At 41.1% G+C, this 24,962-nt stretch overlaps 1 protein-coding gene across 4 annotated transcripts in view; it reads right to left on the reverse strand.

Moving 5' to 3' along the window:
• zbtb46 (zinc finger and BTB domain containing 46) overlaps nt 1–22,838 on the reverse strand; it is a 74,193-nt gene extending 51,355 nt beyond the window's left edge. For 2 of the 4 annotated variants that reach the window (XM_059332597.1, XM_059332596.1), the window contains exon 1: nt 21,191–21,355. The gene's annotated coding sequence lies outside the window, so the exon portion shown is untranslated. Of the gene's footprint in view, nt 1–21,190; nt 21,356–22,661 lie in introns of those variants that run through there. The other 2 variants (XM_059332595.1, XM_059332594.1) reach the window with 2 other exon arrangements.
• Between the last annotated feature and the right edge of the window lie 2,124 nt (nt 22,839–24,962).

Below are 24,962 nucleotides of genomic sequence, written 5' to 3' on the forward strand. Positions count from 1 at the left end.
TGTAACTGGCATTTAAGTCATAGAAATGAAGAATTGTGAGGAGGAAGGAACTTGGATGTGAATGCAGCATAACAGTGTCCCTCAGAGTCTCAAAAGGCAAGTTTTGACGCAAGTGTTTTTATCCTCCAGCTCACACACTTAGAAAAAAAATCTATTGGCGGTCTAACCTTGAGATATTCTTCCTTTCTGCATTGCCCTGATGGAGGTGTTGAGAGTCTTCACCTCTCACCATTGGAGACAAACCAAGCAGCTTTAAAAACACAGCAGCCCCCCCCACTCTCTTCTTCTCTCAGGGCCACTCACTGGCACATTCAATTGTATAGCTCCGGTCTATAAGATAGGCCCCCTCCCTCATCTGTCATTTATTCACAGAGAAATACCTGAATACCTTTTTATATTTCTCGTTTTTTCCAGCCAATGTGGATGCTGAATCACAGGGTCATTGTAAAGCGCACTGCGGTCAGCAACCCTCATTTGAAAAGAGTGTCTACCGGTAGCTCAGAGGAAGCAGAGAAAGAAAGCCAGCTCTACCGAATCAACAGCTGGAATAAGACTGCCATTGTTCAGGTGTTGCATGGGTCAGGGTCCTCCAGCTCTCTAGGTCCACCACTGTTGCCTTTTTGTAAAAAAAAAAAAATCCTACTATCAATGAGCCCCACAACGAGAAGCACTCGAACAAACTAGCAACATGCTAATGACAGCCACAGCACCGCACTCAGCAATTTAAAGAGCAGATTTACACAAATTACAGAAATATTGTGTGTGTGTGCTCTAGTGTTTGCAACACACATCGTTTGGCTTTGTTAAAGGATATCCGTCTCTGAGATATCTGCCTACATTCCAATGCAATGGAGGTGAATAGAGTTTAATTTGTGGTGCTCACTTCATTGGAAAACAGCAGCATCTTTTTCCAGAAACAGCATCCTAATTACTCAAGATAACCCACACTGTCAGCAGCATTCAGGGAGTTTCTTTTTGTTTGGTAGGAAGTGGTTCCACTCATTCTATTGTATTGGGGCGGAGGCAGAAATCTCAAAGGGATATCTCAAAATCTGGATGACTAAAACCAAAACCATCTGCGTGGTTAGAAAACATAAGAGGTAAGAGAACAACACATTTTATGTTATCGACTTGTCGGTTTTGTTTTGTTTGTCTGTTAGCAGGAAAAACTACAGGCTTGATTTTCATGAAACTTGATGGAAAGGTGAAGCAAAAAGGCCAAAAAGGAACACATTACATTTTTAAATGGATCTGAATTACAGGGTGGATACCCACATTATTTTTCACTTTATTTAACATTGCAAGATAGGGAATTTGTGCTGCATTCATGTGGTATCAGAATAATTAATTCCCAACTGAAAAGAGATCGTGTAAAGTTGGAACAACAACAAAAAAAGCTATTAACATGTCAATTAAACACTGAGCAATAAACACTTTTGTAGCGTTTATGTTCCTTCCACATTCTGACTTAATGAACACATTGAAGTCAGAAAAATTACCATCCAAGGAGCATGTGAACGCACCACTGGCCTTGGTGGAGTGGTCATCATTTTTTCCCCATATTTTGGGCGAAGCAACTCTTATATGAAATAAAATGCAAACTTTGGCCATTTTGGCAGCTTTAAGACTTTCAAACAACCCAGTGCGGGGCATATAGAGTAAAACTGGGGAAAAAGTTAATTAATGCAACTTTTCATTCTGTGTGGTAATGCGTGTCCAAAGAGCTAATGATAATGTCAGTGTGGTGCTGAACTCTGATACAGGGGGCCATGTTTCAAAGGGAGTATTAAAGTTTTTGGGAAAAGTGTGCGTGTGTCTATGTGGCACGAATGTCTGGCTAGGGTTGCACCCAAAGACATGTTAAATGGTGCCTCAAATTTAACAAAAACAATGATCAGTGGAGGGTAAAACGGCAGCAAGGGACTGGGAGAGAGAGAGAAAGCGAGGAAGAGGTCTAATCAGATTTATTGCTTCAACAGACTCAGAGACATACTGAGTCAGTAGTTAGGCAGAGAAGAGGAACTTTAATGGAGTGCGCTTTGACCTCTAAACTCTTCGCTTGTGTAATTGGCTTGTTTAATTTCAGCATGTCCAATTCCCTCCAGTCAAAGACCCCTTTTCCAAAGGAACCAATCCAAACGCTACCCTTACTGCAGCACATAAACACCCACAAAAACCTCTCCAGTGTTCATCCTGGCTTTTCATTTCCTCCGAGAGCTACTCCATCTTACCCCACGAGCTAAGACCATCAACGGGACCAAAACTCTCTCCCTCTACGAAGTGAGTGCAGCCTTGATTTGTAGCACGCTTTTTTCTCCAAATATACACTTGACACGAGATGGGAAAGTAAGATAAAATGAACTTGTCAGACAATCAAGTAAAGAGAGAGAGGCAGAGACTTTTATGTCTCGTCCAAAGCATTAGCAGTCTCTCCAAGGCTACAGAAACTAAAGCCTTCTTTAAGGATGTCACAGAGCAGGAAAAAAAAGCTTTTCAGCCCTCTATGAAATTTCACCATGAAAAAAAAGAAAAAGCAGGGAAAAAGTCATAAGGAGGCAGGCTGACAGTCTGTGAGCGCTTATTTGTGGTCAGAGACGATTGTTTCAGTAAAGCATGCCACCAGAGCTCCAAGTCCCTGTCACCCTTCTGAGGCCAAATCAGAAGTGACTGTCCTCCTTAACCCCCCTCCTCCTCCTTCCCTCACACAAAAATACACACAATCAAGAGCCCTGTTCCCCTCATAACACACACACACACATCCAGCCCCTGCCCCTAAATACACAAACGCATGCAAGGACTAAAAACACACACGTTCACACGCTTAGCAGAGCCGTCATGGCATCACACCCGGTTTGTCCTGGTCACATCAAAGCAAAGTCACTTTAGGCCCCGGCCAGACGTCTAAAGAGATGAGACGTGTGATGGAGTGAGAGAATGGGGCTTCCTCCTTCTTCTGTTTTTCTTAATGCAACTTGTCCCTCCGAGCCACTTATCTGCCTCCTTGACCGCACAGGACCGAGGGGAGACAGTGTGCAAGGTCCTTCTGGATCAAAGGCAGGCCAATACTTTGTTTGTACGGGGTTTAACAACGGCAACTTTAGCCCATAGGAACCTATGGTGACACACGTGTAACGAACACTTTAACTCTATGGAGTCTTGGAATATTTTGTCCACTTTTGAATCCTTTTCATGTCTTTTTTGGTAATTTTGTGTCTGTTGTTGTGTCTTTTTTGGTAATTTTTTTGTCTTTTTTGTTTGTCATTTTGTCTCTTTTTTGTAATTTTGTGTCTTCTGTGTCTTTTTTGGTCATTTTATGTCTTTTTTCTAGTCATTTTGTGTCTTTTTTTTTTCATTTTGTGTCTTTTTTTTTTCATTTTGTGTCTCTTTTTAGTCATTTTGTGTCTTTTTGGGTTATTTTTGTGTCTTATTTTGACGTCGTGAAGAAGTTGTGCTCCGGTGCTTTCGTGGACTCCAGAGGGTTAAATGTTCTTGAATCTCCCATATACAGCTTTATGCTTGACATTAACTCATTAAATCCCTAAGCCACACATACTCAACACCCTGGCTGTGACTGGAAACAGAAATGTGAAAAAGTAACTAATTTCGAAAAGCTTATTTTTTGTTACGAGGCTAAGTTTAAACCCATTTAACAATTCTAATCAGTTAATAGGGTGTCCTGTATTGCATTTAACCTGTTCTGACCATATTTCCTGAACAAATGAATATAAAACAAGTTACAAAAATATCGCGGAGACGTTCAGTATATGTCACATCGGGCTTTTAACCTGAAAACCGTCATGGAAAACCTGGTGTGACGTATTTGTCCCAATAACAAAAATGGAAATAGGCCACTCTATTATTTTCACTGTTTAAATGATTTTGAAGTAATATATGCTCTGCTGTTCAATTTAAAGTTAATTTGACCAAATATAAACAAAAAAATTATCCTATCCTATCCTGTCATAATTTTGATAAATGTTGTGGAGATGCAAAGAAAACGGCAAATTTGCGTTTCAGTGAGCAGAAAAGGTGTCTAGTTTAGAAATAAGAAATATCATACACATAAATTCCATAAAGGCTCAATGTAACATATATGATACATCACAGATCTTTGACATTTAGGGGGAGTATTAAAAAAACAACAACATCATAAATGTGTTCTATGTGGTTCACTTGGTCTGTGTTATATCCCCCATAATTTTCCTTTAAGGATAACTGGGTTCTTATGTGTTAACAGTAACCCATGCTGTGATTTCACAAGGTATTTATACATCACACCCAGATGTTACAACATGCGGAACATCTCCACACAGGGCGAAAATATATGATTAGCCAGCATAATGTAGGAAATAAAACTCACTTGAAGCACACTTTCTCTCTGGTAAAACTTGTCATGTTGATTCACTCCTAATTAACATTCTTGCAGGCACAAGGTTTAACTGGCTTCAGGTTCCTTCATGTGTGTTAGCACTATCCAAGTAGTTTCATACACTCTCAGTTATATTTATTTTGCATTAAAGGATTTCCAGTTGGTCGGGGCAAATTATAATTTAGAGGCCGGTGTGCTGCTTGCAAAATTGCCACCCTCAGCTAATCACTCTACATTCAAATTGTGGCCCTCTGCTCAACGAATGTAACAGTTCTGCTCATTATTTGATAAAACGACTTTGGCTGGACGAGCATGTCAAAGTCCAGTTCACAGAGCCTGTTGTCTGAGTGGTGAAATAAAAGAAAAAATAAATCCCATTAATAAACACAGAGGAAAAAACAGACTGATAACATCTATAAAAAAATAAAAAAACATTTGTCATTCAGACTGAACTTGTTTCTGAAAATGCAAAAAATACCAAAGCATATCAGCATTTTTGGTGACTTAAGATCATCATTTTTATATTAACAATCGGTCAAATGCCAATATGGCAAAGTGAAAATGGTTGCTGGAGTAACAGACCATGGATAATTATCATAGTTCCTCTCAGCTTTGCAGATGTTTTAACACCTTTCAGCAGGTTTTATGCACTAGAACTTTGATATGGTAAAGGTAGTAATTCAAAGCAGCAGGCAGACAAAGTTACTATAGCAACCCAGCAAGCTTTTGCTGCATGGTGACACTGTCCCTGCTGAAAATGATCCCAGTTGGACAGCAAATACTACAATGAGATTATGAGGTGGAAGTCCAGATGGTGATGTTGAGAGATCATAAGTGGAGCGATACATTGTTTTTTTATTTTGACTTTATTACTTTCAGCTTCACGGTTCGTACACTTTAGCAGTGGTCAAATTCAAGCATTTTTCAAGGACTTTCAAGGTAAATTTTCAAGCTTTTCCAGTATCTTACACCTGTTGTAAATTGCATGTTTTAGATGAGTACTTACATCCTAAAAGGGGGAGATTTCACTTATTATTATTACACTTTTAGGAGGAACGGTCTTCATTTCAGATAGGCTACTCATTATTTTTTACATTGAACATGTGATTATCTATAGTCTATAGATGGATATAGTCAGATTGCAAGAGAAATACAGTAAGAATTTCAAGCATTTACAAGCACTTTATCCAAAATCCAAGCACTTTTTAAACCTTGAAAATTCAAGCATTTTCAAGGATTTCAAGCACCCGTACGAACGCACCCATACGCCCTTTGCTAGAATGTCCAGGAGGGACGTCCAGCTGATGGCCAGGTACATTGCGGATGTCAGCACAACTTTCAATTCAGAACTATTATTCAACCATAACGTGATGTCTTGATTTGTCATTCAATCAACAGCCATTAATCACCTTAATACCTTTAATTTACAGATTGTTAGGCTGCCCCAAGTGACTGAACTGAGGTTGTTAACTCTATGGAGTCTTGGACTATTTCGTCAATTTTTGAATCCTTTTCATCCTGCCTGTACACACCACTGAAAAATATGTTTAAATGCCATGTTGGTTGATTTTTTTTTCAGCACAACCTCACCTATATGACTTTAAAATTATTTTTTCATCCTGACTTACTGGATCAACAGTTTGAACCCAAAAGAAACAAAGAAAAAACAACATAAAATGTGGTTTTGAATCTTTTTTTAACTTTCAAAACACCATCATGCTCAATAAAGAATTTTAAATGTTGCAAATGCGAAAAAAAGTTGCAAATATAACATATAAGAGGGTTACATCCAGTTCTATAATTTTACACTAAATATATTTGAGCTTGTCTCCAGTTTTACTTGGTATATCATCATCAAACTGAAACTGGCCTCATGGAGTTTACAGCCAGAACTTTAGATGTAAATTTACAGTAGGGCTCCAGGCTGCTTTGTTTTCTAGTCTGGATGTGGTGAAAACGTCATGATTTGGAGCTTTTGGAGACTCCAGAGGGTTATAAAGTATGTGGGAAATACATTAATACAATTTGTCCAGCACAAATTACACATATAAAATTCAGTTTTCAGTTGACTGAGCTCAATTGTCCTGTAATGTTTGCTGCAATAAATGTCCAATCTTTATATACAGACACATTATCGGTTCATATAATTTCAACTTTAAAGGATCCTCTATTAGTAGCACTTTTCACGTTGCTACTTTTATCTTGGCGCTGTTGTTTAAATCAGCAGGGAGGACGCAGTAAAAACTGGCCAGAGATTGTAGAAGTGAATGAATGTGAAGAGGAAGGAGGAGGGGGATATGAAGTCAGGATTCAGTAGCCAAGAGTTGGCATGTAAGTTGTCAACCATCCCAGGCTCATGCATCAACTACAACAATTCATCAGTTAAGCAACATTTTTGCTTCTTTTTGCAAATTTCCTAGTAGTCACTTGTAGCAGAACAGTTCTTTATAATAGCAGTAAGTTTCCGTGGAAAAGGCAAACAGGTTGGCTCTAAATGAATTATGTATGCTGTAAAGCTTTCAAAACAAAGTGAAATAAACGATGTTAGCCCGAAGAAAAAGATATTAAGAGAATCCCTGACGTTATATGCTAATATCTATGAAAAATTAAAAAGGTACAGGGAAAAAGAATTGGTTTGCTTGCAAGTGGACATTTTCCCATATAATGAGAGAAATACTGGGAAAAAATGACAGCATGCATAAGTGGAATTAAAATGATATTTGGCCGGACAATGTAGGCTCTGTTCTTCGAACACATGACAGCATGATCGAGGACAGCCATTACTTCCTGGAGTAAAATCTACTAGTTCTTTTACTTTGAGAAAATGTGAAAGTTGTATTAGACTAAGAAAGTTAACTGCTATTATTCTGCAAATACGGGATGCATTTAAGGTCATTATGAGCACGGGATGTGGCTACACAGAAATGGAGCAAAACAGAAAGAGAAAAAGGTAACGAGACCGATAAAGAACTGTGAAGAAAAAGATGTAGAGACAACAAGGCTTGAAAGATAGAGACAGAAGAAAGAGGGGGAGACAGGAAGAGAGGGGAGAGTGACTCAGGCAGCCAATATTTTTTAAACAGCTTTGCTTCCACTCAACTGGGCATCAAGGCCATTATCCCGGGGTTAATCCCCAATCCGACGGAGCTGGCAGCCTTCCGGGACAAGCCAGGGTGGCAGCCCATCAACAAGGCAGGCACGGACAAAAATAACACACACACACACACATACACACACACACACGTGCATATGACACACAAGCAGACACAGGCAGGCATGCAAGCTGCAATTAGAAAAAATAACACATCAAAGCTATTAGCTCTGAATGTCTCTTTCTTTGTCCTTTCTTTTCTGTTGGAAACAAGCTACTGTTCATGTTTGTCCCTCATTTTATCTCCTTTATATCTCCCTGCACATGTTGCTATCTTCAGTTTCCCTTGTTTCCTTTATCGCGCACCCTCCATCTGTCCACCTTTATTTTCTCCACACGCTCTAATCGCGCCACATTTTGCACCTCTACCTTGCTCCCCTTCTCTCCGTCCGCTCTCTGTGTCTTTGGCCGCTACCCAAGGAGTCAAGGTGGAGGAAGAGATTGACTCAAAGAAGGATAGCCATGTCATGTGGAGAGGGACCAAAGAGGATCCAGGAGGCTTAGGGAGACTTAGCGCTACTCCCTTCATCCCTCGCTCTATCCCCCACCTCAGTCCCCTACTACATGCACCGTCCGAAAACAATACCTGGACCCTCTTCATCTACACCTGAAGACCTCCATGCTGCACATCATTCTTTTGCATACAGTGCACCTGCCAAAAGATCCGCCTCTGTAAGTCTCCTGTCCGGTTTGTGACACTAATGTGTACAGTTTAGCCGCTCCAGGGCTCCTCTGACACCTTGTCCCCTTTAGCCACACAGGTGCTAAGCCTTGAGTGGTCTTATGGAAATCCAGGCTGGGATCATCCCAGTGTGACCAGAAAAGAAGTGTGAGTAAGACATTGATGCTGGAGTTCTTTAGCCTCGGCCACTATTGGTTAAATGTGAACTTCACATCAAAACCCTCCAATGACCTTTAAAGTCTCAGTGATACTACTTGACATATGAAGAGCTTCAGAGAAAACTTTGAGAAATGTCCTATCACCCAATCTACCTATCTCTCTGTTTGTCTTCTTTCTGTGTCTCCCTCCTCTACACTTGTGTATGTGTGTGTAGTTTCTGGGCTATCTTTCTCTCTAGGCCCCTAAGCCTGCTATGTCTCCCATGGTAACTCCCTGACTGACGACCCGGGGCTTAGCCTAAATTCTCTCTCTATTAAAAGCTGTGAAATGCAAATAATGAAACATCTCATTACCACTGTCGGAGAACCCAAAATGAAAGGAGGGGGGAGAGCGCAAGGGAGGAGCAGGAGGACTGTAAAGACAACGGAGCTGCAGGAGAAAGAGGGCTATGCAAGAGGGAGGGCGAAACAAGAGTGAGAGCCGGAAATAAAGGAGTGGAACAAGAGGAGGAAAGGATGGGAGAAGAAAAGGGAAGGGAGGATTTGAAAGGGAGGGAGAGGGGAGGACAGGAGAGGAGAGGCGAAGGCACGGGAACAGATAGCGAGACAGTGAGTCTTTTGTTTGATACGTGTTAACATACAGGATAGCCAGGATTGGTCACCTATGCAAACAGGGGTGGAGTCCTAACGAACTGAGCTGTGAGTTTAAATGGTGTCATCCAAATGTCACATCCACTCATCTGCTTAACCTTCTGAAATCTTGGACTATTATGTCCGTTAAAAAATCTTCACCACGCCATGTTGGTATCAGTTTTTTCGGCGCAACCTCGACTATACGTCCCGATAATTACTTTTTAACTTTGACTCAATTGATCAAAATTTTGAACCCAAAAGAAACTAAGGAAAACATAAAACATAAAAACACTCACAGTATATTAGCTGTATAATAACAATACAAATCTATTGACTTATTCTTAATTTGATTTTTTTGTTCTTTCAAAATAAGATATAAATTCATGTTTAACCCACATAGTTTTAAGTAACCTTGAGTTAATTACTTTAAGTAGAAGTTACATAAAATACAAAGAAGTTAATATTATAAACTCAGAAAGAAGGAAATAGCTACTGGCACTCAATGTTTTTAAGCAATTACAACTTTTTAGAACATTTTAAGTTTACATTACTTATTCCAATTAATTATTTTGAACATTCGGGTTTACAGTGCATATAAGAGGTAAAATGAGGATAATCTCTAGTTCTATATTTTTATACTAAATATATTTGACATTATCTCCGGTTTTACTTGGCGGAATATCATCAAAAAAAATCTGGTATGGAGTTTCAAGCCAGAACTTTAGAGGGAAGCTGATGGCAAGACTCAATGTTGCTTCATTTTTATGTCTTCACGTCATGAAGAAGTAATGTGCAGGTGGTTTCATGGACTCCAGAGGGTTAAAACTAAAGTTTAGGGTAAAGCAGAAGTGCAATTTTTAAAAAAAATGCCCTGAGAGGATCATTTGTTACAGAGTTTTACTCTTTATATTCATGGCTCTATCATTAATAACATCAAAACAAACTTTAAGAAATATTTTTGTACTTTCCCATAATGAATCAGGTATAAAGTATCATTTTAACACAGGAAGGACTACTTCTTTGCGTGTGGTACAGGGAAGTGAAATCACCTACAGGAAGTGTCTGTATTTGGTTATTGCAGGTGGGAGGAGACTGATGGTCGTAGTGGTGGATCTCATGTGACAATGACCACATCACCTTGTGTGTTCTCCTGGTGCAAAAACCCAGTTTCATCACTGCGGATATTTGGAGACTCATCTGCTGATGTACAAATGAGGTGGAGTTTTAAGGTGTGACATTGTCTAATAGTGGGATAAATTTCTCACTTCTGAGAACTTTGTGGGATGTGTAAGGGGTTTTTTTTTTGGTCACAGATGCATCATGACTTTTATTCATTTGATTCCCATACCAGGAGTTTGCAGTGTTGTAATTTACCTCTGAAGTCCAGGAGATTTTGGTTCAAATTTGTCAACTTCCTATGTTTAGCATCTTTCAGTCTGTCTTTACATCACATGCATGGCTCCTTTTTCTCCACACAAACTTGGCAATCAGTCAGATTTTTCATTTTATTTTAATTAACAAAGTATAAAGCTGCCAGGAACCCAAAATACAAACAAGATACACAGGTGTCTATGGAAATGTAACATTTTTTAACCATTTATACACACAAAAACAGAAAAAAAATTATAAATAAAAAAACTATAAAACAATCTATTTGCATGTAAATTAAAAATAGTAATAGTTTTCATTGTAGATAGAAAATGGCACACTGTGAAAGCTCCTATGATTGCACTTTCAACTGGCTTTCTCAGCTTGTCTACATATCATATATATATAAAGTTATTCCTGTACATAAAACATGTGTATTTTCAATAAATAGATGGACTGCAGAGGGTTAATTTGATAGTGTTCAAACTGTCATTTTCAAAGACATTTTTATAAAATGTTATATGGTCCTGTGCACAATAAACCTGAGCAAACCTGTCAGGTGACACAAGTCTTTCAGAACCTATTTGGAATTGAAAATTAGAACAAATGTTTAAATTATTACCCAAACTGTAAACATCTAATAAACTTTGCAGACTGAATGTTGTGCTGCACTAAGAGTTCATAAGAAAGAATGTGGACACATCGTATATACTTTCCATTTGTGAAAGCTGAACATCTCAAAACCACAATGGACATTATTATGCTGCTACAACAGCCTCACACTCTCCTCGGAAAGTTTTCCGCAATATTTTACAACCTGGCTGCAGGGTGGTTGGCTCACAGTCGGTGTTCCAGTCCATCCCAAAGGTGTGAAGGCCAGTCAGGTTCTACCACACCAAACTCTCTTTGTCTTGTCGAAAACAGGAAAGAGCCTTCTGAATAGTTGCCACAAAATTGAAAGCACAGTATTGTCTCAAATATCAAAGAAGGTCTTAATGTACACACTGTCTGCTGACTGTCCGCAAACTTTTGGCCAAGTAGCATAATTGACAATTTTTCCATGCAATAAGTAAAGATTCACTAATACCGATATAGGGCAAATACGGACTTAAATTGCTGTATCGGGTATTTGTAACAATTCTGCACAAAAAGTTTACACTTGAATTGGAATTCCTGTTAATTTTTAAGATATTTTTAACCAAGCTACATGGTGCATGATTTCTTATTATTTTAATCAATTACAATAAATTACATTCTATTTTTATAGCCCAAAACAAACTAATTTCCCTCAGAGATCCTTTGACTCTGGCTTCAGATAAGGCAAAACTCCTTTTTTCCTCATTTACAAATTCAGTAAATGTATATCTATACATTTATTTATTACATTTCCTAATTACAAGTTAGGAAAGCAATGTTTAAGTCCAGCCTGATGTTGCCTTACTCATTAAAGAATGATTCCCATCACTTCCATACAGCTCATTAATTATCAATACTCTGTATCGGCTGATAACCAAAGTCAGGTTCACCCCCAACCTGTGTACTCATGTGCTCATGTTATTTACACAGAGACATGAGAAAACCCTGTAATTTTCTTTTAATTTACCTCATATCCCTTGTATATCCCTTTGCTTTTTCTCCTCCAGTTTCATTTCATTTTTGTCATTTGGAGAATCTCAGTTCTGTTTTAAAAAGCACCAAATGGCTTTGTGGCTCAAGTGATGATGACAATATAAGACTACGGAGCTGCTCCAAACTCACATTTAACACCCACCCTGATCTCTCTTGCTGCCAACGAGCCAGTCATTGTTTGTGTGTGTGTGTGTGTGTGTGTGTGTGTGTGTGTGTGTGTGTGTGTGTGTGTGTGTGTGTGTGTATGTGTGTGTGTGTATGTGTGGTTGTCCAGACCCTTTCATAGGTCTTAACACAAAACCTGTCACAGCAAAAAAGCAACCTGTCACGACTCAGCTAGACACGACTGTACATGACTGTACCTCACAGAACCCAGGCAGCCTGTTCTGGAGCTGTTAAAACAGTCACTGCAGCCACACACACACACACACGCGCACACACACACACACACACACACACACACACACACACACACACACACACACACACACACACACAGAACAAGTGCACAGTATGAAGGAAATGAAACAAAAGGTTACCATGAGGAACAAAACTTTAAAAAGTGAACATATGGTATAACATTGCCAGTCCTAAAGGAATACATGTCTGAAATGTCTGAAAAGCTAATTGTTGTTTGTTAAAATGTGTGGTTTTTGAATGTGCAAGTGAATGACTGAATGATGGTGACTCACTGCTGGTGGCCAGTCGCTATCTGGTGCCGAGGCGGGTGTCCAGAGAGTGTGTCTGTGTGTGTAAGAGTAACTTGGTGTGACTGTCACTCTGTCAGACGGCAAACAGAGGCATCTTTCTCAAATCCACACTGGGCCGCGGCTTACAATGAGCTCATGCAAAGAGGGGAGCAAAAAAGCCGTGGCTTAAGTGTGTACTCACAAGGACAACAGGCACACCCTCCATCCCCCCTGAGCAAATATTAAAAGAGACTTCACTCCCAGCTAATCTAATTCACAAACACTCCAGAGCACACACAAACAAGAAAAACACATAATTTAACTATATTAACTTAGCCCTCAACATGCAACGTTCACTTATAATGTACCGTCGCTCCCACAGCCTCCTGTACAACAACTGAGCAGCACAGTGATTTACATATAGATAGAGAAGTGTTTATAAAAAACACATTTGTATATAATAGCCTCAGGCTGCGTTGTCACTCATCAAGCTGATCAAAAAGCAGCTACTATACAACACTGATGAATCTTGGAGCGCTTTTGCGAATCTGTCCTTCAACTGTAGAAAAAAAAGGAGGTGAGATAAAGGGAGAGAAATCAAGGGGAGAGGAGAGGAGCATCTAAATATAGAGAGACTCACATTTTGGAGTCAGAAAAGAGACAGTGAAGGGTAAGAAAGAGGGAGGGAGACAGGAGATGCCGAAAAAAAAGAAAAAAAAGAGGGAAAGGAGAAGTGAAGAGAGATGGGGAACAAATAAAACAATGGAAGAAAAGTAGTGTTGAAGCAGCACAAAAAGAATAGAAGACAGAAGGGGCGGCAGTGTAGCTGGAGATCGATGCTCGCAGAGCCTCGGTGGGCTTCTCATCTACTGTAGCGTTGCTTAGTGGACTACTGAACTGGACATGGAGGACACTTAATTTTGTCTGTGAGGCTTGAGAGTTCAATATACCGCACAGTGTATCACCACAGACATTCATCAATACGCAGTGTCGATACCGAGGGTCTGCCCCTTCAGCGATCTTTTCAGCAGTTTCAACACACACTGGCTGGCAGTCCTTCTGCTGAGTAAATTCTAAAAGTGATCAGTGAAGATGCAAAATCATTAAAATTTCTTTGTCTTCCTTGTTTCTCCGCTGTGTCGTGATTGGCCATTAAGAGAGAGGAATCGCAGCAAGGGCACTGATGAAAAAAAAGGAAAAAACCCAGCAGATTTCACGTCAAGTAAAGTTTCTTTCTCCTGAATTGTAATTGCTTAAACCTAACAACTTTTTTAAGGACTTGTGAATGGTGTTGCTTGAGGCTACCATGTCCACTGTGATTGATGAAGAGCGACCAGACAAATGCCTCACCTGGATCCTCACGTCTGTCCTGTCCTGTCCTGTCCTCTCCTTTTCTGTCATCCTTTCTCCCCTCCTCCTTATCTGTCTGTCTTTTCACTCACAGCGTGTTTACTCCGATGCGGTTTGACGTTTGACTGTCACCTGTTGACTAACATGAACAGCTGCAATGGCTCGCAGGCTTTTGGGACTATTGCTTCTTTTTTCCCCTCCAACAGAAATGGAAAGAACTGCAAATTCATGTACATAAGTGCCATAGCCAGACATAAGAGACACAAAGAGAGAGGGAGAGACAATAGGTCCTCTGTGTAAACTCCCATGATCGTGCTCACCATCTCTAAGGACAACACCCACCTTGGAAACCTAATTTTGAAGAAGTCACACATTCCCACATTGTGAGGCAGTGCCAGTATCAGGTGTCTGTCCAAACCACCAACCACCACCAATCAACCGCCACCCCCTTCGTGACACACCAGCGCACACACCAAAACAACCGGGAGGGGGAAGGGGGGTGAGATAGAAGACAGGAGGGAGGGTGGAAAGGGTGCGGGGGTGAGAAAGAGAGAGTAAAAAGAAAAAAGGGCAAGAGAAAGAGCCAGCCGGAGACAAAGGCAGAGAGAACGACAATAGGTGAAAAGAGGAAGAAACACATTTTTAATAAAAAGGATGAGATGAGGTGAAAAGCGCTTTGCCAGCTCACTGTGTGCATTCACAGAGCAAGGAGAGAACAATAAGACAGCAACAATGAGACCTCCATGTATATACATTGGTTGTGTGTATGTGAATGTACCGTTGGAAGGATCAGTGAGAAGGTTGTGGGGGAGTTTGCCCCTCACCACTGAAAAAGGGATGTGAACCTACTCACTTCTGTTCACATTTGGCTTCACGGCTCATGTTCATAAAGGGAACTACTTTGGCACAGGAGAGCTCATAAAGTGTCCGGCACAGTGACGGAGCTTTACTTTCATCAGCGATTTGTAAAGTTCACGTAATAATACACTGAGGATCAGTTTTTGTAGTGCCGAAAAAGCCTTTATAAATCAAAAATAATCCAACTCCCCCTTTGAGATGTCGCATTCTAACCGAAAGCGAGAAGTTTTTCTAACTTGGATGGCATCAGGCCAAAAAAATGTTTGTGTTTTAGCAGAAAACTGGTTATGATGTCCATTAGTGTTAGCTGTTGCATTAAGGGGATGTATAAATATGAGCTAGGGTCAGGGGGAAGGATAAAAATGAGAAAGAGAACAGGGAGAGGGTAAAAATGAGAAAGGGAGTAGAGGAAGGGTAAAAATGAGAAATGGAGTAGGGGAGGCCACAGGAGGCACCTGGCCCACTTACAGCAGAGGAGGGGGTGGAGGAGGAGGAGGAGGAGGAGGAGAGGTGGAAGATTAAGGAGTGGGAGGGAAAAAGGAAAAGGAGAAGGTGGATGAGGAGGAAAAGCAGGGAGATGAGGAGGAGCACAGGAAGAGAGGGAGGTGCAGCAGGGACGGAGCAGAGGGCACGGGGAGGACGGGGGCTAGGGTGAAGTAGCGGAGCGGGAAAAGGTGAGGAGGGAAAAAAGAAAAAAAAGCATGCGAGATGAGGAGGCAAGGAATAAACTAACACATGAAATAATGGGAAGGGGAGGAGGGCAGAGGGGGAGGTGAGAGCAGAAGAGAAAGAGAGAGGAGGAGGTGGGGGCTGGAGAAGAAGAAGAAGAAGAGGTGGCCTTGTGAGGCTGAGAATGGAGGTGGTGTATGAGTGCGCGGGATGAATGTGTGCAAGTCTCTCTTTGTGTGTGTGTGGGTGTCTAAAATTATGACGAAAAACTAACACCTCACCCAAAGTATGAATAACCGACCACAACAGGCCAATGTAGGTTCAATCTCTTCTCCCAGCACATCGGAACAGCCTGCCTATACCACTAATATCCCACTAATACCACCCACAGTCCTCGCTCCACCTCACATCAATGAATATTTCATGTCCTGATGGCACTTTTAAAGCAAAAACTAATTAGCAAATCCAAGTTGATCTGGCATTAGTCATATCAGGCCAATTAAAAGCCCAGTCCTACTGTACATGTTAATGGCAGCGAAGTGGAATAATTGTATGTTGAGCAGGGGAGAGAATGTTAAACAGGCCTTGTTAGCAGCACTTTAGCACTCTAGCCAGAGTCCATGGCTGGATTACAAAACTCTACAAAGCAGGATAATGTTCGTCAGAAACACACACACACCCACAGACGCACACACACATATTTGAAAGCGCCAAACGAAAACTCTATCCATTAATTAGAGTGTCGCCATCAATTCCATGGGGTCAGGTCTGATACTTATAGCTAAAGAAGAGAAATATTTCCAGGGAAAATGATGGTTTTATGCCTGGGTAATAATATTAAACAGGGATCCAAATGCTGGCAAAGGCTCATAGGTCAGATGTTGTGCAGTATCGGTGGGAGAAAACCATTTTCTGCTCCACATACTGTTTCCGCGGTCAGCACCAGTCAACAGAAGGTTGCGGAGACAGTATTTGTGTGGTATCGAGTAGAGAAAGGTGTTGGTTTGTATTTGAGTCTTTCCAACCTTTCCCTCTGTTTTTTTAACGCAGGAGTTTAGATTGAGACAGACAGCGCTGACACACACAGACTAAACTGTGCTGCACAAAAAAGCGACAGAATAACAAGGGCTAGAACTCTTTTGGAGTGGATGTCTATTTCATCACCCTCCCTCCTTCTCCCCATTCTCTCTCCTTCGCGTCCCCCTCTTTTCCTTCCTCTCTCTCCCTCCCTCGTCTCCCTCTCTCACCTGAGCTTTGATATGGAAATCTCTCACCAGCCACAGCCCGAGGCTAGTTGACTGTTTCTAAAGATGTATTTGCTCAAAGCCGCTCAATTTCTCATCAAATGCTCACACTGTGTGTATAAAAGACAAACTCTTTCACTGGGAAAATAACAACTAACAACCGCGTACTTATACAAGGCTTTCAGCAGTCTGCAAACCCGAGACTTCAACAAAGACGTTGTTCCATGCCCAAACCTTCAAGTTCTTAATAGCTTATATAAATTTGTCTAAAAAGATGGGGATCCTTGTGCAAAGTGGGGAGCTGGGATCGTTAACCACCCTGTCAATAGAGATAATTTGAGTGAGTGTGTGTGTTTTGTAGACAGTTCTGTCAGTTCTGCCCTGCTAAGGTAATTATCCTGCATTAAGGATAACCAGCCTGTACTGGGCCAAATAAAGTGAAAACTAGAAACCATTCAAGGACAAGCAAAACAATTTTCAAGAAATTTAGAAATATGTAAAACATCAGAATGTCTACTTGGGAGGACAAAATATTTTGTTAATTTCTGGTTAAAAGATTTTTTAAAAGCATGCAAACAATAATCAGTCCCATGTCAGCTCATTACCAGAAAAGAATGATATCAGCAGTTGTTTGTGAAACATGCTTGTGTGTGAATCACTGTCACGCAGATCACTGTGATCTTTCGAAGATTGTATCAACAATGAGAAAAAAGATTTTTAAAATATAGATGTTTTTCTCACAGTTCCTGTGGAATAATAAAAATGGTTCAGTGAGAATATCCTGAAACCCATGGCGAGTCATAGTTCAGAGTTAATTGAAAATATAAAGCTTCACATGCACCTTTGTATAAAAGGACATTGTTGCTAACGGCTCTATCTCAGAAAGCTGAAGACATAAGAAAATATGCACCATTTCTATCCCTTTCTTTTCCCTAATTAACACCAGACAGAAACCTAATTGAAATGCATTACCTGACATGCAAAACAAATCCTGTCATCACTTTACTCTTAGCAATATTGTTTTGACAGCAACTAAAACAAGTGAGAACGTACGGTATATAAAACCAACAATTAGGAGTGCACAGAAAGAAAGGACGGGCTGATTAGATTTCAGGGCTGGCCCCGACTTCGGACATTGATGCAATTGGTGGCTGATGTTAGAAAATGCTGTAAATTCCAGAAAATAACTCATGACGCTGATAAGCATTGTGTGATCACGAGGCTCTGGTTGGAAAGAGCCGATCTGCTCCGCATTCCTAAATAAAAGAAAAACACACCCTGATGAAAGCACACAAACTGAAATCCCTCGTCTGTTTCCTCAGGAATGTGTGATCCAAAAAGGTGTTTTGCAATATCAACAACTCCAAAGAGAAATTCTGACATCTTGCCATTTTCACTGCACAAACTCCCCTTTGCGTTTATTTTTAGCAACAATCAAATTACAATTTCTGCTTCTGGACTTTCAATTCATGCTCGTAGATTATAGAAAAAATTAGAGCCAAAGCTGCGAGTTACCTTCCAATTTAAAATTCAGGTAGAAAAGAACAAAAGGAAAGAACAAGAGAGCTTATTGCTTTCATTGACATACTATCTTGCACGCAGGTGCATGCATGTCTACACACACACACACACACCTATGAAATATTAACACCCGCGTGAAAAGACAAATGGGGTGGTGGAGGGTATTTCTATGTGTGTGTGTGTGGTTTGAGGTGGGGATGGCATAAACTCACCTGTTTCTCTGCTGGGGGGGAGGGATGTCAGATAGGTAGATAGGGAAGACAGCTGTTACACACAAACACACACACACACACACACACACACACACACACACACACATCCCCCACAGCATTCGTGTAACCCCATGGGGATTAGGAACACCTGTATTCAGCACTGCACAATGAGCTATAGAGGCAGTTAAGCTAAAAAGCCCTGGGAGTTATTAGGAGGATGGGGGTTGGAGCTGCTTTGGATACGGGGGGTTAATGTGTGCCAAACTGTCTTGACGCAAAATCAGACGTGAGAATGATAATATTCGCAATGTGTCAAATGGAGGACAGAGTTGTCAGAAAACTCCAGAGACGTGGCATGTCATGTAAGATGTGTACACGCGAGTGTAAACGGTTCATTTTGCAATGTGTTAGCCAAACAGGTGTTCCCATTAACAAGTGAGCTCCGAGGGGGGATCGGGACTGGAGAACTGGCAGAGAGAGATACAGACAGAGAGATGAATGGAGTACAAGGTTGCTAACAGGGAACAAATGAGGCTTTATGGAGCATTTGTCCTCTTTTTACTATTTCAAGGGACTGTACACTAGATTAGATGAACTTACTGTACAGTTTGTTGTCACGTTGCGTGCAAAAACACATACTTTTGTGAGGGGGTAGCACACTACATCCCCAGGGTTTGCGTAGCTGAAGCAGACTAACCTGCTACCACACAGTTCAGCCCACAACCTGCAAGGGAGTACTGAGCACCACCTACATACCAGCAGGCTTACACACACACACGCACATACACACACACACAGCGAAGAGGCAAGTGTCATGAGCTTCAAACCTGACTCCCACCCAAACCGAGCCATTCCGTCTCATTTTCTCAGCCTCTTTTCACACCCTGCCACACCCTCACCGTTTCCCACAAACCTCCAAACTCTTGGATAATATTCAGTGTAACAAGCATCACCACCTTCAACAAACACCACACCGACTTCGGCTTTACACCGAGAGAAAAAACGAAAGGAAAATTTAACACACTTATCTTGTTTAATCAACTTTAAAAAGGTCCATTCATAACAGATAACACAAGTGGGAAAGTGCTTCAAATCCTCTTTTGCAATCCCACAAGCACACGAGCCGTTAATATTTTTTCCATCTTTCGGCCGATCTCGCCTACACTCCTCCTCCACTCATCCTTGTAGCTGCTGTCTTGGTCTGTATTATATTTTCCCCGTGGAACACACAGATGGAGAAGGTGCAGACACACACAAAAACACACACACACACACGCTCACACTGATGTCCACTGCTCTTGTAATGGTAATACTACACAACCTAACCTCCAGGGATGCAACCTCCGTGGTACAGCAGGGGGCAAGCCCACAGACAAAGCATTCTGGGAGATAGTCTAGGCCAAAATGCCAAGGTGTGGCATTGCAGCCCAGTCGCCAGAGGAAAAAAAATGATATGAAACATTTTGGGCACCTTTAGCACCAGGCTGGTGAGGTAGTACAATGCACGGCAGCAGAGGGAGGACGGGGTGGACAGACGGGTCAAACAGACAGCGGACCTTCACCCAGGAGACTGGTGTTCAGATCATGTTTGGAACATAAAGTCCATTTCAAATTTTAACATCACATACTAGCCATTGTAACCCAGTAACTGCGTTCAGTAGTTTTTTCTCAGATCTTTTTTAAACTGTCTCCTGTAGTTACGACCAGAATACGTTTTTTCAACCAAAACCCAGATTTTTTTTCCTAACCTTTACTTTGTAGTTTTGTTGCCTAAACATAACTAGTTTTGTTTAAATTTCACAATATTTACCACATGATTAAAACTGCAACTGATTATGTTTTTTCTCTCTCTCCAATGCTTCATTAGCACATCGGGAAGGAATAAGAACCGCGGTCTAGAAACACCAAGATTCTGTGGTTAAAAAGCCTTAAGATTCAACCTATCGGTGCAACAATGCCAACATTTATTCTGGCAACTCGGTTGGGCATTGCACAGATGGACATGCATGCAAGCACACACATACACAAGCCTACAGTAATTGAATTACTAAATAAAAGACTTTGGAGGGTTTATCATATCAAGCGCCAACCCTTAACTCTGTAGTAGGAAGGACAAAACAAGCAGACAAATCCAGAGAGGCCTAAGACAATTTGGAAAAAATCACTAGATGGTCTCTTAATCCCAAAGATCCAGTTAGCCACTGTCAAACAGAGGAAAACGCTCAGATCCAACATGCAGTTACAGCCAAAAACTGAGAGGGTGCAATCAAAATCAAAGTTGAAAATGGCTGGCTGGCATTGTTGAGTTCCTCTAAATGTATCAAGTAAAATACAGAAACACAATATTGTGATACAGCAGCTCCAAAAATGAGAGGCACGGTATCTCATGCAGAGTGGTTTCATTTCTTTTAAGTTAGCAAAAGTTTATGGCTGAGAGTCTTCTCAGCTGATGGCTTTAAGTGTCTTTACTATCATCTCAATAACAACAACAAAGCTTAGCATCATATCTATCATCATGTCCTCTTAGAAAATTACCCAAAGTGTCAATCTAGTTTGTCTCAAAAAAGTTTTCAAACCACAGTGCTGAGGTAATGATGACATCAAGAGTGACAGGTGAGATCTGAGTCACTTTTACAGAGCTTTGGTTGAAGACTCACCTGGCTGCAGGCTGTCTACAGACAGAGCGTGGATGAAGTGGGGTTGTTCCCCTCTCTCACATGGTAAAGCGTGGTAGAAAATGGAGGAAGACGGAACTGACCGGTTTGAGAGGGCAGACACAGACAGCAGACATACACACACACACACACACACACACAGCACAGGAGACAGACAGGGAAGCAGCGAGGGAGATAGACGCTTTCAGCTTCAGCCGCCAATAAACACAAAACACTTGACGCCACACTTTTCAACTCTCAACACGGATCAGATGATGATCAGCGGTAACTCAACAATTAAAAAAAATTCCCCGAGAGCACCATCTACAAACAAAATCCCCCCCTCTCCTTGTCTTGTCTGGTACTCTAGGGTTGGGTGTTGACGCAGCAGAAATTTCCAGCTGGAGAAATCCCCCTTTTGGAGGTTAATCGAGGGGAGAAGGAGGAGGGTTTAAGCCCTTGTCTTGCAGGCTCTGAGCGCTTTCATTTTGAATCCCCTCCAGACGGCTGCACGGAGCATCACCCTGTTATTTTGCGTGGCACGATATCTCTGCACGACAATTTCCCCCCCGCAGCCGATGTAGGCGATAGGTTGTAATGCTGTTCAAAAACTTTGCAAATTTCACCAGGATCCGCTCGATCAGCTGGGATAAAACCCCACAGAGGATGCCACATAATTATAGCCTACCTGAGCTTATTTCCTAAAAGTACAGCCTGTAGAGAATAGGCTACATGTGTGCAGGTGGATGACATTCATTCAAAATAATATTCCTCCTCTAGCTGGGTTTTCTTGCGCGCTACACCACATAAAAGTATTTCTAATTGGTCCAGTAAACCTCTATTTATTTCCATTTTAAAGCAGTTTGCCTAGATATTAAAACACATGTCCAGACCAGTTACAAAGTAGATATGAATCGCATTTTTTGCCATTGTAAAACAACTGTCTGTGTTCCCTAATCGACTACATAATGTGTGAAATGTAGAATGTGCGAATCCCGTCAGCCACTGACAGCTTCTCCAAATATCAACAAGCGCAATAGACAGCTGGCTGTCACGTATGGAACAGGTAGGCGTACTTTCAGACTGTCGCCTGCTCACTCGGCTGGGTATTTAGCTGTCAAAATACACTCATGCCGTGGCTAACATGATGCCAATGGACTGGAATAAAAAAGAAAGCAGCAGGGGGAGAAAAAAAAACAGACAGACAGGCCTTTATACAGTCGCTTTTCCGACGGTGCCACAATTGCGAAGAGTTGCATTGTGTCATGTCTCCAACCTGTGCGCCCACCAACTATCAGCTGGAGACGCGACGGCTCCGTGTGGTGGAAAACTAATTGTTGACATGAAATAGAAAAAGCGTGGAAATCCTGCGATGTCCGCCGCCGTCTGAATGAAAACCTCAGACCTGTTAGCAGCAGAGCCGGGCTCACGGCTGCTGGAAGGGCTACTACTAATATAAGGAAGTCAGACATACCTGTTACCCCATGGGGTCTGGGGTGGACGCGGTGTCGGTCCTTCGGAGTCCAATCTGCTGTGACAGCCTGAGAGAAGAAAGGAGGGGATGTCCAAATCACTAGGTACTGTCCTTCCTCTCCCCTGTATGCTTTCTTTAAGTGTTATTCCCCCTGTTTTCTCCCACTCCCCGCTCTTCTTCCTCCACCAGCCCCTTTTCTCTTTCTCTCTTTCCCTCCCCTGCTTTTCCGTGTCTTGGTATCAGGAGCCTCCCCCTCCTCCTCCTCCTCTGTGCATGTCTCTCTCTCTCTCTCTCTCTCTCTCTCTCTCTCTCTCTCTCTCACTCCCCCATACACACTCTCTCTCTCCGTGTCCCCGTATCTCCTCTCTCTCTCTCTCTCTCTCTCTCTCTCTCTCTCTACTGGGCAGAGTCAGGAAATGAGACAACGTGAACGCACACACCGCGCGTATTATCCATCTGATCTAAGACGAGTTCCACTATAATCAGAAATCCCTCAGGTAAATTCTGTCATTTAATAAAACATGACAAATTTACAATAATAATAATAATAACAATAACAATCGCGTGTTATTATAATAACACATGATGTAAGCATGGGGGGGTTGTCATGAGTCCTGTGTGGTTCATGGGGCTTCAGGCTTGTGCGTCTGTTGCCATAGGGCTCAGTAAAGACCAGGGGCTTACTGTAACTTACCCCCTCTTGTGGCACAAACAAGAAAACACCAGACGGTCACATAAAAAATAAAAAAAAGATGACTGACATTTACAGTTTGACACAGTTTGGCTGGAAAACACCTCTGAGTGCCATGTGACTTGCAGCATACAGGCCATTTTTGCCAGAAAGTCTGGGGTAATTCCACCACAGTCTGACCTCTACCCTTCACACATGATGGATTTTTCTTAGTATACTTAAATGGGGGAATTATGAGGTGGCAAACTTTTTTTTTAATTGTGAGAGACTAGAGAGAGTGCGATGTGGGAAGTAGTTTCTGAAAAAGGTAAAAATAATAGTTCATGAACTGCATTTATTTTAATTCCTGGTATTATAAGTAGAGGACTCTAGAAGGACTCTGCAGGTGCAGATCCAGATCATCTTAATTGGCCCAATATTCAGAGGTGTGAAAAGTAGCAAGAGGGTTTTACTCGTGTGAAAGTACCAGTATAAGCATGTAAAAATACCCTATTACAAGTACATTTCCCACAGCCAGAACTGAAAACAAAATATTTCATATTTATGAGCAAAATATATATGTGAAAGCACCAAAAATTAGTTGTGCAGGAAAATGGCTCCTGTGACTTTTATATTATTATTCATGACATTAGTTATTGTCAATATGGATTCAGCATGTTACTGTTGTAGATGGTTTAGCTGCAGCTAGATTTACATATTTTATATTAGGTGCAGGTGTGAGTCACATCATTTGGACTTGAGTCACAAATTTCAATTTTAGACTTTAGACTCAACTTGACAAAATAAAAAAATATATAAAATGAAAATCACTTGAAACTCAAATAGGACTTTAACACCAATGACTCATGAATTGAAAACACTCTATCCCTTTCCCAAAGCTCAATGATTAAAGGGTATGCTACTTTAAAAAATGTGTCACCAATCAATTAATTTCCCTTCATTTCCTGAACGTTTCATTTTCAGCAAGTCGACACTTAATTTCCCGGATCCAATTTGTCTGAACCAATCTGTCAGAATCCAATCAAGTTGCAGAACCATGACGTACAAATAAATGCAAATTTGAAAAGGCATTGATAATTTTACAAAATTTAATAATTGCGTTTGATGAAAATCGCATTATGACTTGTTTCGGCCTCCAAACTCAAAGTTTAGGACCTGGGACTTGAGTTTGATATTTTATTATTTGTTTTGTTTTTTGTGAAAGAGTAATCTGAAATGTAACTAGTTACCATAGCAGTCAAAAATATGTAGTGGAGGAAAAAAAAGTGGCATATTTTCCTCCTTAATGTAGCTGAGAAGATGTACAGTAGCATGAAAACAATATACTTAACTAAAGCACAAGTACTTTAAAATTGCAATTAGGCATTTTACTTGAGTAAATGTAGTGAAGTGACTTTCCATCACTGCAGGTTCTGTATGTAACATGTATGTATGTGCCCCTGGTATACAGTACAGAACTGATCTGATTTTATTTTAAACGATAAGATTTCATTTCTATAGTGAGAAGAAATGTTCATGAAATTGAGTTTGTGTGTGTGTGTCATGTACTGTATGTGTCACTGTCAGTTCATCGAGTCCACCATAGTGTGTGTGAATGTCTGCAGTAATGA

The sequence above is a fragment of the Centropristis striata genome, chromosome 5 (assembly GCF_030273125.1).
Source record: "Centropristis striata isolate RG_2023a ecotype Rhode Island chromosome 5, C.striata_1.0, whole genome shotgun sequence".
Classification (NCBI taxonomy): domain Eukaryota; kingdom Metazoa; phylum Chordata; class Actinopteri; order Perciformes; family Serranidae; genus Centropristis; species Centropristis striata.